The following is a 14,154-nucleotide window of genomic DNA, read 5'->3' on the forward strand; positions in this document are numbered from 1 at the left end:
AGGAGTGTGTAGACCCTGGATCAAATAAAACTGATACATCTCTACTGCAAACCGAAACAATACCTCTGATAACAACATCAGATGACTCAGCCTCAGGCCTGGCTGGGAAAGCATAACATCAGGGATAGCCCCCACCACTTTGAACCATATCCCTGGGATGGCCTCCTGCTGGCTGGCCTCCACCTCTATTGGCCTGGCATCTACCTCTAACGGCCTGATCTCCACCTATAGCGGGCTAACCCCTACCTCTGGCTCCCTGACCCCTACCTCTAGCTAGCTGAGCAGGCAGTGACGGGATCATGGCATGAGAAACCTACTACTATGACTGAACACCCACTAATCTTGGACAAGTCCTCCGGATATGCCCATACTGACCACACTCGAAACATCCATCCTGATACTGCGGCTAAGAAAACTGAGACTGACCCTAATAAGTCAACTGACTGCGATAATAACTCTAAAGAGGAGGTGCTCTGATAGGAGCTGGTGGTGCACTATAAGCTGCCTGCCCTGAAGGAGGTACATAAGGACCACGACTCCCTGAAGCTCCATGGGATGTCTGAAGTTCTGAATGAAATGTCCTAGGAGGATGGCCTCTACCAAAAGTACCCCGCCCTCCATATGAAGCCCCACTGAATCCACCGGAGTGACGAGGCCTCTTGTTAGACCCCTGACTACTCCTTTGAGCTAAAACATCGCAACTTGTTTGGCCACATTGGCTACATCCTGGAAAGAAATCTCACTCCCTGTCTCCGTAGCCATCTGCAATCTGATAGGCTGAGCGAGTCCCTCAATAAACCTCCTCACCCTCTCACTCTCTCTCTCTCTCTCTATCTGTAGAAAGTATAAGAAGAGCATGACGGTCTAAATCAACAAATCTAGTCTTGTATTGAGTGACGGTCATAGAACCCTGCTAAAGGCGCTCGAACTGCCTCTGATAGTCCTCTCTCTGAGTGATAGGAAGATACTTTTCCAGAAATAGCTGAGAGAACTAGTCCCGAGTAAGAGCTATCGACCCAGTTGGTCTGGCGAAACAAAAATCCTTCCACCATTTCTTGGCAGAACCTGACAGATGAAAGGCAGCAAAGTCGACCTCATTGGTCTCCACTATCGCCATGTTCCATAATACCTTGTGACAACTGTCCAGATAGTCCTTCAGATCCTCTAAAGATGTACCACCATAGGTAGTGATGAAAAGCTTGGTAAACTTATCCAATCTCCACAAAGCCTCGGAAGACATAGTTGATCCATCGCCGGTCTGTGCTACAACACCCGACGGAACTACCCCAACGGGCTGAGCTGCTGGAGTTTGAAACTGGGGAGCCATCTTCCTCGGAGTGTAGGGCTGTGCATTTGGATCGAATATCCGAAATCCGAACTGATCCGCTCAATTTTGGATTTCAGATTTTGGATATTTGGATAGGATTCAGAATTGATTTATTAAAATTTCGGATTTTCGGATTGGATTCATATTTGTATAGTTTGAACTCGATCCGATTCAAAATCCGAATTTATTAGGGGAAGTATAAATACTAATTGTATTTTTAGGGTTAGGTCTTATTTCATTCTCGTTCTTTTCTCACAAGTCACAGCCTTATCTGAGACTCAGACTCCACCTACACCCAGAGACTACTGCTCACTTCACGCCTCAAACTGCTCCTGCTCGTCGCTTCCTCTATATCTTCTTTGTGTTCCGGAGACTGGTGACCGCACTGGTAAGACACTAAGACTCACTCCTTCTCTCTCGTTCTCTCTCTCTTTCTCCCCCTTTCTTAGAGCTTAAAGGAAGTGTTTGTTCTCTTTTATTTCTTGGATAAAATTGATGAAATAAATTGGGGGTTTCACTCTTGACTTTCTTAAATAGAAATAGACCATACTATACTAATATTTTGAATCTGATTTTGCTTTTATTTTTTTGTTTTGTTTCGTAGATGGAAGATGAGGTAGAGATGGTGAATAAAGTTCAAGCTCTTGTAAAATGTGGTGAAAGTGGTGCTTTTGTAAACTTTTGGTGGCAGATTACTAACCATTTATGTTTACTTGAAGGAATTACTTTGATTTGTTTCATTTGCAAAATCTTTGTATGGTAATATGAGAATGTTATCCAAAAAATGTATATGCTACTTTCCTATTTGTATGGTAATATGTGGACTTTACTGAATACATATGAGAAAATATATAAAGGGCTTGTGCCCGTTTCACCATATACCACACCAAGTGTTTGAAATGCTAGAGCAAGAGTAGCCAAAAAAGGCATTTGCTAATATGTCATTTGCTAAGGTATTTCTTCCAGATTGATACTTTGTTCTGTTGGAAAGGATATTGCAACATGCTTGCATTCTTTGTTCTGTTGTACAATTGTAGTGTGTTTGAAGTTTGAGAAATGTTTTGTCCAGTATTAGGCTAATGCATTAGGCTGTTGCGTGGAAATTGCTTGTACCACTGTTTCTCTCATTTACTTAGGGCTGTGATTTACTAATCCTCTCTTTTTGACAAGTGCAGTGTTGCAGAACTTGAAAGCATGGCAGGAATCAGGATTGATGCGATGGCCATAGAAGTTGGAATTTGGAACTCTTTTGTGTAGTCTATTAAGGAATTTTGGTTGAGGATTTCAGTTCATTAGACATCTATTTGAGATTTCAGTTAATTTGTTTTGTTATGAAGATTATGTTTTGTTTATGTAATGGATTCTATCACAAGAATTAGGATTTGTAGCTTTCCTTTTCTTGTTGAATTATAATTATTAACTATGTGTATGTCGATTAGGACTGATGTTTGAGAACTATGTTCACAAGAATTAGAACTATAGAGATGACCAAGAACTATGTAGATTTAGGACTGATGTTCACAAGAATTAGAACTATGTTGAATTAAACTGTTGTTTATGTTAATTTTGTTCTGTTATGAACTGTTGAATCCGATCCAAAAATCCGATCACCAAACTGATCCAAAATTATGCAATCCAATCCAATCCGATATAATTCGGATCGGATTCAGATTTCATTTTGTGGAATCCGAAATCCGAAATTTCAATCCGAAATGTGCTAAATCTGATCCGATCCGATTCATGCACAGCCCTATCGGAGTGTGAGTGGCGGGAGTCTGTGCTCCTCCCCCTGTTCGAGAGATGGCTGGTGCTACAGGAAATGTGCCAGCCTGAGTAACACTCTCTATAAGGCCCACTAGATGGACCAAAGCATTCTGAAGTATCGGGGTAGCGATGAACCCTTATGGAACCTGAGATGGCCCTGCTGGAACGGTATGGGTTGGAGCCTCTTCATCGAACTCTACCTAAGACTCCGCCATTGGTGCTGCTGCTCGAGATCTAGGCCAAGCCATGCCCCTACCTCGGCCTCTAGCACGGCCTCAGCCTCATCCTCTGCCCCTCGTAGGAGCTGCCACAGGGGCTCGGGCTACTGATCAGCTGATGAAGCGGTATGTGTTCTCGCCATTTGCGAAGGAACAAGAGTAAAGAGTTCAATTCGCATTGGGAGATCAAATCGCATGACAGAGAATAATAGAAGTGAAATTGTTCCTAAACTCTGTAGCCTCTGGGGATAAGCACAAACGTCTCCATACCGATCCCTTAAACTCTACTAAGCTTGTTCATTAATTGTGAGACCTAAGCAACCTAATGCTCTGATACCAACTTGTCACGACCCGCAATTCCCACCATCGGGACAATGATGGCGCCTAACATCGCACAATCTAGGCAAGCCAATGTTAGAGTTTTATTTACCTTTTTCCTTTACATTTCATAGATTAAAATTAACAAAGTTAAATCAAGTTGAAATAAATGCGGAAGTACATAATTAACCGGATATCAATAAACTATTAACAATACCGAAACTATTACCACCCAGAAACTGGTGTCACAATCCACGAACATACTATGAATATCAACAAACATTAGTCTGAAAGAAATTACATCTGTTTCAAAAGAAAATGAAACAAGAACGTAGAACATAGGAGGGGATGCCAAGGCCTACGAACGCCAGCAGGACTACCTTGGGTCTCATAGATGAAATGTATGCAATTGACCTCTCGATCAGCCACTACCAACTCCAAAATATTCTCTCCAGGTCTCCCATGGCACTTCAGGTGGTCGTGGTTCTCAGACGCATTATTCTAATCAGCAGCCTTACAGTGCACCACCAGTTCCCATCAGTGCACCACTGTTTTAGAGTTTCCGAGGTGGTCATTCAGGTCGACAAGGCCAGCAGTCTCAGTGGTCGAGGGCTTGTTACACTGGTGGTGATCCGGGTCACATTGCCAGGTTTTGCCCTCGAGCAGCGGGTAGCTCTCCGCATCAGGGTTCTCGTGTTATGGTACAGGCACTAGGTGTTCCACAGCCCGCCCAACCAGTTAGAGGTGGGGGTAAAGGTTCTAGAGGTAGAGGTAGAGGTCCTGGAGGTGGAGCTCAGGCCGCTAGAGGTGGAGGCCAGCTAGCAGTAGGCCGTCCTAGAGAGGTAGTTCAGGGTGGTGGGGCCCAGCCCCGATGTTATGCCCTTCCAGCTAGGCCCGGGGCTGAGGCTTCAGATTCAGTTATTACAGGTACTATTCTGGTTTGTGATAGAGATGCTTCAGTGTTATCTGATCCGGGGTCTACGTATTGGTATGTGTCATCTTATTTTGCACCGTACTTGGTCATGCCTAGTGATTCATTGAGTATTCCTGTTTATGTGTCTATACCGGTGGGTGATTCTATTGTGGTCGATCAAGTTCATCGTTCTTGTATTGTGGTGATTAGGGGTCTTGAGACTCGTGTAGATTTGTTTCTTTTAGACATGGTTGATTTCAATGTTATATTGGGGATGGACTGGTTATCACCTTACCATGCTATCTTGGACTGTCATGCTAAGACTGTGACCTTAGCCTTACCGGATTTGCCTCGTTTAGAGTGGAGGGGGACTCCTGGTCATTCTACCCGCAATGTTATCTTGTATGTGAAGGCTCGGCGTATGGTCGAGAAGGGGTGTTTGGCCTATTTGGTGTATGTTCATGATTCTAGTGCTGAGGTTCCCTCTATTTATTCTGTGCCTATTGTTCGCAAGTTTCCTGAGGTATTCCCTTCAGACCTGCCGGGGATGCCACCCGACAGGGATATTGATTTCTGCATCGATTTGGCTCTGAGCACTCCGCCCATTTCTATTTCTCCATATAGCATGGCCCCACAAGAGTTGAAAGAGTTGAAGGGGAAGTTGCAGGACTTGCTTGAGAAGGGTTTCATTAGACCCAACATTTCGCCTTGGGGTGCGCCGGTTTTGTTTGTTAAGAAAAAGGATGGTTTGATGAGAATGTGCATTGATTATCGGCAGTTTAACAAGGTCACCATCAAGAATAAGTATCCACTGCCGAGGATTGATGATTTGTTCGATCAGCTTCAGGGTGCCAAGGTATTTTCAAAGATTGACTTGAGATCTGGCTACCATCAGTTGAGGATTAGGGCATCCGATGTCCCTAAGACAACTTTTCGCACTTGGTACGGGTATTATAAGTTCTTGGTTATGTCGTTCGGGTTAACAAATGCCCCATCAGCCTTTATGGATTTGATGAACCGAGTGTTCAGGACTTATTTGGACTTGTTCGTGATCGTCTTCATTGATGATAATTTGATATATTCCCGTAGCCAGGAGGAGCACGAGCAGCATCTCAGAGTGATTCTTCAGACTCTGAAGGATAGTCAATTATATGCTAAGTTCTCAAAGTGTGAGTTCTGGTTGACTTCAGCTGCATTCCTGGGTCATGTTGTGTTAGCAGAGGGTACTCAGGTTGATCCGAAGAAGATTGAGGCAATCAAGAACTGGCCTAGACCAACATCAACTACAGAGATTCGGAGTTTCTTGGGATTGGCTGGCTACTATCGTCAGTTAGTGGAGGGTTTCTCATCTATCGTAGCCCTGATGACTAGGTTGACCCAGAAGGGTGCCCAGTTCAGATGGTCGAACGAGTGTGAGGCAAGCTTTCAAAGTCTCAAGAAAGCTCTGACTACAGCACCGGTGTTAGTTTTGCCCACAGGTTCAGGGCCTTACACAGTCTATTGTGATGCTTCCCGTATTGGGCTTGGTGCAGCATTGATACAGGATGGCAAGGTCATTGCCTATGCTTCGAGGCAGTTGGAGATTCATGAGAAGAACTATCCAGTGCATGATTTGGAGCTGGCAGCCATTGTTCATGCATTGAAGATTTGGAGGCACTATTTGTATGGCGTGGCATGTGAGGTGTTCACTAACCACAAGAGTCTTCAGTACTTGTTCAAGCAAAAGGAGTTGAATTTAAGGCAGAGAAGGTGGTTGGAGTTGTTGAAGGATTATGACATCACTATCTTATATCACCTAGGAAAGGCCAATGTGGTGGCCGATTCTTTGAGTAGAAAGTCAGCCAGTATGGACAGTCTTGTTTATATTCCAGTCGGTGAGAGGCCGCTTGATTTGGATGTTCAGGATTTGGCCAATCGATTTGTGAGGTTGGATATTTCTGAGCCTAGTTGAGTATTGGCTTGCACGGTCGCTCGTTCTTTATTATTGGAGCATATTCGTGATTGGCAGTTTGATGATCCCCATTTGTGTGTCCTTAGAGACACGGTGCAGCGTGGAGGTGCCAAGCAGGTTACCTTAGATATTGATGGAGTTTTGAGATTGCAGGGTCGAGTTTGTGTGCCTAATATGGATGGGCTTTGGGAGTTGATTTTAGAGAAGGCCCATAATTCCCGGTACTCTATTCATCCGAGCGCCACGAAAGTGTATTAGGATTTGCGGCAACATTATAGGTGGTGTAGAATGAAGAAGGATATTGTGGTATATGTGGCACGGTGTTTGAATTGTCAGTAGGTTAAGTACGAGCATCAGAGGCCTGATGGTTTATTTTAGAGGATTGAGCTTCCCGAGTGGAAGTGGGAGCGGATCACTATGGACTTTGTTACTGGACTTTCGCTGACTCGGAAGAAGTTCGACGCAGTTTGGGTCATTGTTGATAGGCTAACCAAGTCAGCGCATTTCATTCCTATGGTAGTCTCCTATTCATCTGAGAGGTTAGCTGAGATCTATATCCGGGAGATTATTCGCCTTCATGGTATGCCGGTATCTATCATTTGGGACCGAGGTACACAGTTCACTGCGTTTTTGGAGAGCAGTTCACCGAGAGTTGGGCACCTAGGTTGAGTTGAGTGCAGCATTTCATCCTCAGACGGACGGGCAGTCCGGGCGAACTATTCAGATATTGGAGGATATGATCCGATCTTGTGTTATTGACTTTGGAGGTTCGTGGGATCAGTTCTTACCTTTAGCAGAGTTTGCCTACAACAACAGCTACCAGTCGAGTATCCAGATGGCTCCTTATGAGGCTTTATATGGTAGGCGGTATCGATCTCCGGTTGGATGGTTTGAGCCGAGAGAGGCTCGGTTGTTGGGTACGGATCTGGTTCAGGAGGCCTTGGACAAGGTCAGGATCATTCAGGATAGGCTTCGTATAGCTCAGTCGAGGAAAAAGAGCTATGCAGATCGCAAGGTTCGAGATGTGGCTTTTATGGTTGGTGAGCGGGTATTGCTCCGAGTGTCTCCTCTGAAGGGCGTGATGAGATCTGGAAGAAGGGCAAGCTTAGCCCTAGGTTCATTGGTCCGTTTGAGATTCTTGATCGAGTGGGAAAGGTGGCTTATAGACTTGCATTTCCACCAAGCTTATCAGCCGTGCATCCAGTTTTTCATGTTTCCATGCTTTGGAGGTATCACGGCGATCCATCCCACGTGTTAGATTTCAGCACTATCCAGTTGGACAAGGACTTGTCCTATGAGGAAGAGCCGGAAGCTATTCTAGACCGGCAGGTTCGTCAGTTGAGATCCAAGAGTTTTCCTTCTGTTCGTGTTTAGTGGAGAGGTCAGCCTCCTGAGGTACCGACCTAGGAGTCCGAGTCCGATATGCGGAGCCATTATCCTCATCTATTCCCCGACTAAGGTACTTCCTTCTTCTGTCCGTTCGATGACGAACGATTGTTTTAGAGGTGGAGAATGTGACGACCCAAAGGGTCATCACCTGTTTTCTTATCCATTCTGTACTTCTGAGGCCTTGAAAACCTCATTTAGAGTTGCCTCAATTTGCGTTAGCCGAAAAGCTTAAATATGAAATTCTGTGAAAAATGCTAAGTTTTGAGTTTAAAATGAATAAATTTGACTTCGGGCAATATTTTGGGTAAACGGACCCAGACCTGTAATTTGATGGTCCTGGAGGGTTCGTCGGAAAATATGGAACTTGGGTGTATGCCCGGAATCGAATTCCCAGGTCCCGAGCCCAAGAAATGAATTTTTAAAGGAAATTGTTTTTCTGAAATTGTTAAGGAAAATTGAAATGAAATTTGATTAGAACGTGTTGGTATCGAGCCCATACTTTGGTTACAGTGCCCGGTACAAGTCTTATATATGATTTAAGATGTTTCTGTAAAGTTTGGTTAAAATCGGACGTCATTTGACGTGTTTCGGACTTGAAATCTTAAATTTGAACTTGATGAAGTTTCTGGAAAAAACTCTTGATTTTGAGGTTTGATTCATTGTTTTTGAGGTTAGTTTGGCGATTTGATCGCATGGATAAGTTCGTATGATGTTGTTGAGTTAGTACGTGTTGTTGGTTAGGAGCCCCGAGGGCTCGGGAGTGTTTCGGAGGTGTTTCAGAATGGTTTTTGGCCTTAGAAGTGTTGCAGATTTTCTGCTGTTGTGCACAGGGAATTTGTTCTTCGCGTTCGCGTGGACTCACTCGCGAACGCGTAAGGCAAAATTCCCAGGAGTTCATTTTCTTCTTCGCGAATGCGAAGTTGGTGATGCGAACGCGAAGCTGAGGGGGGTAGATCCTTCGCGAACGCGTCCCTTCTCTCGCGAACGTGTAGGGTACAGGGGGAAGGGCCACCAAATTTGTTCAAAGCGAACGCGGCTCATGGCACGCGAATGCAAGGCTCGAGGAGATTAATCTCCGCGAACGCGAGCCCCTATGTCGCGAACGCGAAGGTCTTCAGACCTGGACCATCGCGAATGCGAGTTGCCCATCGCGAACGCGAAGGGCAATTTTGCCAGTTATTTTAAAACCCCAAAACAGAACTATTACGGGATTTTCACAAAACTTCACAAACTCCTTCTTCTCCAAAGTTCTAGGGCGACTTTTGAAGCATTGTTTCACCATTAACTCGTGGGTTAGTAATCTTTAACTCGTTTCCTTTATTTTTCATCAACATCTATTGAAATTCTAGGTCTAAAACATGTAATTAAGGGCAGAAATTAGGGAATTGGGTAGAGTTAGGGCTTTTTGATTTTTCTTGATTTAGACCTTGTTCTAGTTCGAATTTGAAAACAAATTATATATTCGGGCTCGTGGGTAAATGGTTGATTTGATTTTGATCCGAACCTCTTATTTTGATCAACTGGGCCTGGGGTCGATTTTGGGATTTGGGAAGAATGCTTGGAAAGCTATAATTAGGCATTGGGTTCGCATTGTTTAGCATTTATTGATGTATTGAAGTCATTATTGTATAGATACAATCGATTTGGAGCGAAATTCGAGAGGAAAAGAGGTAATTGAGGATTGATTTGGCCGTGGAAGTTTGAGGTAAGTGTTTGGTCTAACCTTAGCTTGAGAGATTAGGAGTTGAGTCTTATTTTCTACGTGCTAATTGTCGAGTACGACGTATAGGCATGGTGACGAGTATCTATACGTTGGTGTCTAGCATGACCGTGAGTCTTTATATTGCGGATATTTTGATTTTTGTTGTATCTTTCATGCCTTAATGATGATTTCTATATGTTGTAAAAAGCATGTGAAAGAAATTGTGATCTTTGAACTTCGAGGAGTGTTGGCTCGAGTTATAATATGAATTGTGAAAGAGAAATTGAACCCTTTGGAGCATTAACTCAAGTGGTAAAGTGAGTTATAAAATAAGAAAAAGAAAGAGAAAAAGTTATTGAATTGTTCCCTTGCCGGGATGTTTGTTGCTTTGTTGATTATCTCCCTTGCCGGGATGTTGAGATTTATTGATATTGTTCCCTTGCCAGGATTTAGCTGTTTAATTGTATTCCCTTGCCGGGATTTCTACCATTATTTATCTACTCCCTTGCCCCTTTGTTTGTGATTGTTGTTTGGGTGAGGACGAGTGTTAAAGCACAAAGGGTGATGTCGTGCATTGTTTGCTATTGTGAGGAAAGAATGTAAAGCACGAAGGGTGATGTCATGCCGTACGATGTACCATTCCGTACCGATATTCATTGACTATGTGGTAAGGAAAGAGAGTAACAACACGAAGGGTAATGTCGTGCACATTATTATGATACGATTGATTTGGTGAGAACGAGAGTAAAATCATGAAGGGTGATGCCGTGCATATTTTTATTATAAATATTGTTTGGGTGAGGACGAGAGTAAAAGCACGAAGGGTGATGCCATGCAAATCGTTGAATTCTGATTCTTGTTCATATTCTGGCTTTGTTGTTTCTTTCTTTTATTGAGGTTTCTATTTGGAACTGTTACCTCCCCACAGCATGTTTCCCCTTCCCACATCGACTAATTATTTCCTGTATTTATTTTCTGCTGTATATATAGATATTTGAACTGCACAGGTTATTTGGTAGTCTGGTCCTAGCCTCGTCACTACTTCATCGAGGTTAGGCTAGGCACTTGCCAGCACATGGGGTCGGTTGTGCTGATACTACACTCTGTGCTCTTTTGCATAGATCCAGGTATTGGACAGCAGCAGTAGCGCAGGAGCTAGCCTTCAGTCCACCGAGACACCGAGGTAGCCTTGCAGGCATCCGCAGGCCCGACGTCTCCTCTATCTTATATTTTATTCTGTTATCTCATGTATTCGAGACCAACAATATTATATTTCTTTCAAACGGTTGTATTTAGTACTCTTAGTAGTTCGTGAGTGATGTGACACCAGTTCTTGGATAGAGGCATATGTTGACTTTCGCATTATTGTTCAGCTTATTTAATTTAGGTCTTCCGCTTATTTATTTAATTCCACTGTTTTCATGTTATCACTGATACTTGTTAAAAGAAGTAATTTCTTAATGAAAAAGGTAGTTAATGGTTGGCTTGCCTAACTCTCATTAGTAGGCGCCATCACGACTCCCGAGGGTGGGAAAATCTAGGTCGTGACACTTTATTCCTCCTGTTGCGGCACACATCTCGATCACACCAGACAATCACATTTCACCCTTATTCCTCCTTAATATATATCACCCTTATTCCTCCTGTTACTGCGCGCAACCCGATCCCACCATATCAGTATCAATCACACAATAAGAACAAGAATTTCACAATTTAACTCAAAACCCTCCACAATATTTAAGTCTCAAAACAAAGCAAACCGAAGACTATACAATTATGAAACTTCACTAAATTAATACTAAACAACGAGACCAACCAAAATATACCATGAACCGCCGATAAACCATCTTAAGCAAATAATGTAATACGATAAAACTACGGAATAATTAATACCTTCAATAAAGAAAACAACATCTAACAGGAAGCAATTAAACATGGAAACACCAATAAGTATGTAGCAATTAAGGCAGGAAGACAATATATTAGGAACAGGGAAGGGAACAGGCTAAACAGATAATTTGGCGGCGCATAGGTACTCGTCACCGCACCTATACGCCACACACATGGATTGTCACATAGCAAATAAGTCGGGAATCCCTAATCCCTCAAGTCAAAGTTAGACACAATACTTACCTCGATTCAACGGCCAACTCAATGCTTAATTACCGTTTTTCCTCTAGATTCCACCTCCAATCTACTCGTATCTAGTCATAATTAACTTAATAACATCAATTATCGCTAAAGAAATCAATTCCAATACATAATTATAAGTTTCCCAATATTTCCCCCAAAAAGTCAAAACCCGACCCCTGGCCCGATTGGTCAAAACCCGAAATTAGGACCAAAATCCGATTACCCATTCACCCCAAGCCCGGATATATAATTGGTTTTGCAATCCGACCTCAATTTGAGTTCTAAATCCCCAAATATTGAAATTCCTAAGTTCTACCCAAAAATCCCCAATCCACCATGAAAACCCCTAGATTCTAGGATGAAAACTTGTAAAAAGAAGTAAAAGATTGAAAAAAATGAGTTAAGATTCATTTATCTATGATTTGGGGAAGAAATGATCTTTGGAAAATCGCCTATTGAGGTTTCGGTTATGAAAAATGGGATAATGAATGAAAAATCCTATCCAAAATTGTTTTTAAACAGTTGCAGGTATCGTATTTGCGATCAGGGGTTTGCAAATGCGAACATCCCTTCGCAAATGCGAAAAATGTCCAGGACCTGCTACCATCGCAAATGCGAACAATTGTTTGTAAATGCAGCATGTGCTTATCGCAATTGCGATCTTGAGCTTCGCAATTGTGAAGGTCCCCTCCCAGCCCTTCTGCTCGCAAATACGAGGCTCGCATTGGCGAGCCAGACTTTGCAAATGCGAAGTCTGCAGACCTGAAGCATATCAACAAAATTTCTTAAATCCAAATCACTTCGTAGCCTATCCGAAACTCACCCGAGCCCTCGAGGCTCCAAACCAAACATGCACACAAGTCTTAAAACATCATACGAACTTGCTCGCACGATCAAATCGCCAAAATAACACCTAGAACTACGAATTTAGCACCAATTTGCATGAAATTTTCAAGAAAGTTTCAAAACATCTATTTCCTCAACCAAAGGTCCGAATCACGTCAAATCAATTCCGTTTCTCACCAAATTTCATAGATAAGGTTTAAATATCATAACAGACCTGTACCGGGCTCCGGAACTAGAATACTAACCTGATACCCACGAGATCAAATATTATCCAATTTCTTAAAATCATTATAATTTAACTATTACAATTTTCATCAAAAATTTATTTCTTGGGCTAGGGACCTCGGAATTCAATTCAGGGCATACACCTAGGTCCCATATTTTACTACGGACCCACCGGTATTGTCGAAATACGGGTCTGGGTCCGTTTACTCAAAACATTGATCGAAGTCAACTAAAATAAACTTTTTAGGTTAAAAATTATTATTTCATCAATTTTTCCATATAAAGGCTTTCTGGAAATACGCCCGGACTGCGCACGCAAATGGAAGAGAGGTAAAATGAGGTTTTTAAGGCCTCAGAATATGGAATCGAATTCTAAAACATAAGATGACCTTTTGGATTGTCACAAATATGCATTGTATATTAAGAAGAAGCAAGACGAAATACACAATTCATGCCAATAAGTATTGTATATGACTATGTGATAATTGAAGAAAAATACCCTATCTGAAAATTATTTTTTCCACTCTCACACACCTATATGAGAGTGTCAATGCGCTTTGTCATGTCAGTGACCATGGGAAATCAACTATCAAATAATAAAGATCGGGTGAGTAACTATGACTACGAACAAGTTAGGTGTGTAACTAATAATATGTGCCAAAATTAAAATTTTCTTAATATAAACTCCATGTTTTTGCTCATAATTAATATGTTCTTTTAGAATCTATTAACATTAAGAAATTCCATGACAATCTTAGGCTCTTAGGGGTCGTTTGGTACACTGGATAAGGTGGAATAAAGTAGGGTACTAAATTTATGCTATGTTTGGTTGGTGGTATAAATTTATTCCTGGATAAATTTATACCAACAACCAAACATAGTATAAACTTTTTCCCAAACTTAATCCTTGATATCCCATCTTATCTTACCTTATCATATCAACTCTGGTATTGTTTTATCCCACCTCACATCTGGGATAAATGTCACGACCCAAAATTTACCAGTCGTGATGGCACCTAACCCAACCCGCTAGGTAAGCCAACCACTACTATTCAATTTCAATAATATTAATTAAACAAAGGAATCTTCTAAATCTTTTATATTTCCCAAGAACTGGTAGACAAATTATGAGCTTCTAAGAGTAGAATTTACAAAGCTGATATGAAGAAAGTAAATCATCTGTTTAACAAATACATAAACAGAATTTAAAATTCTCAGGCTACCATGAACAAGAGGCAGCTACAACAGGGACACAGGTACAGCTTCCAATTCAGCTCCTAGCAAACACAACAACATCGGCATCCGAAGTCTGCACGCAATGTGCAGAAAGTGTAGTATGAGTACAACTGACCTCATGTACTCAATAAG

Source organism: Nicotiana sylvestris, chromosome 5 (assembly GCF_000393655.2).
Source record: "Nicotiana sylvestris chromosome 5, ASM39365v2, whole genome shotgun sequence".
In the NCBI taxonomy this organism is placed as follows: Eukaryota; Viridiplantae; Streptophyta; class Magnoliopsida; order Solanales; family Solanaceae; genus Nicotiana; species Nicotiana sylvestris.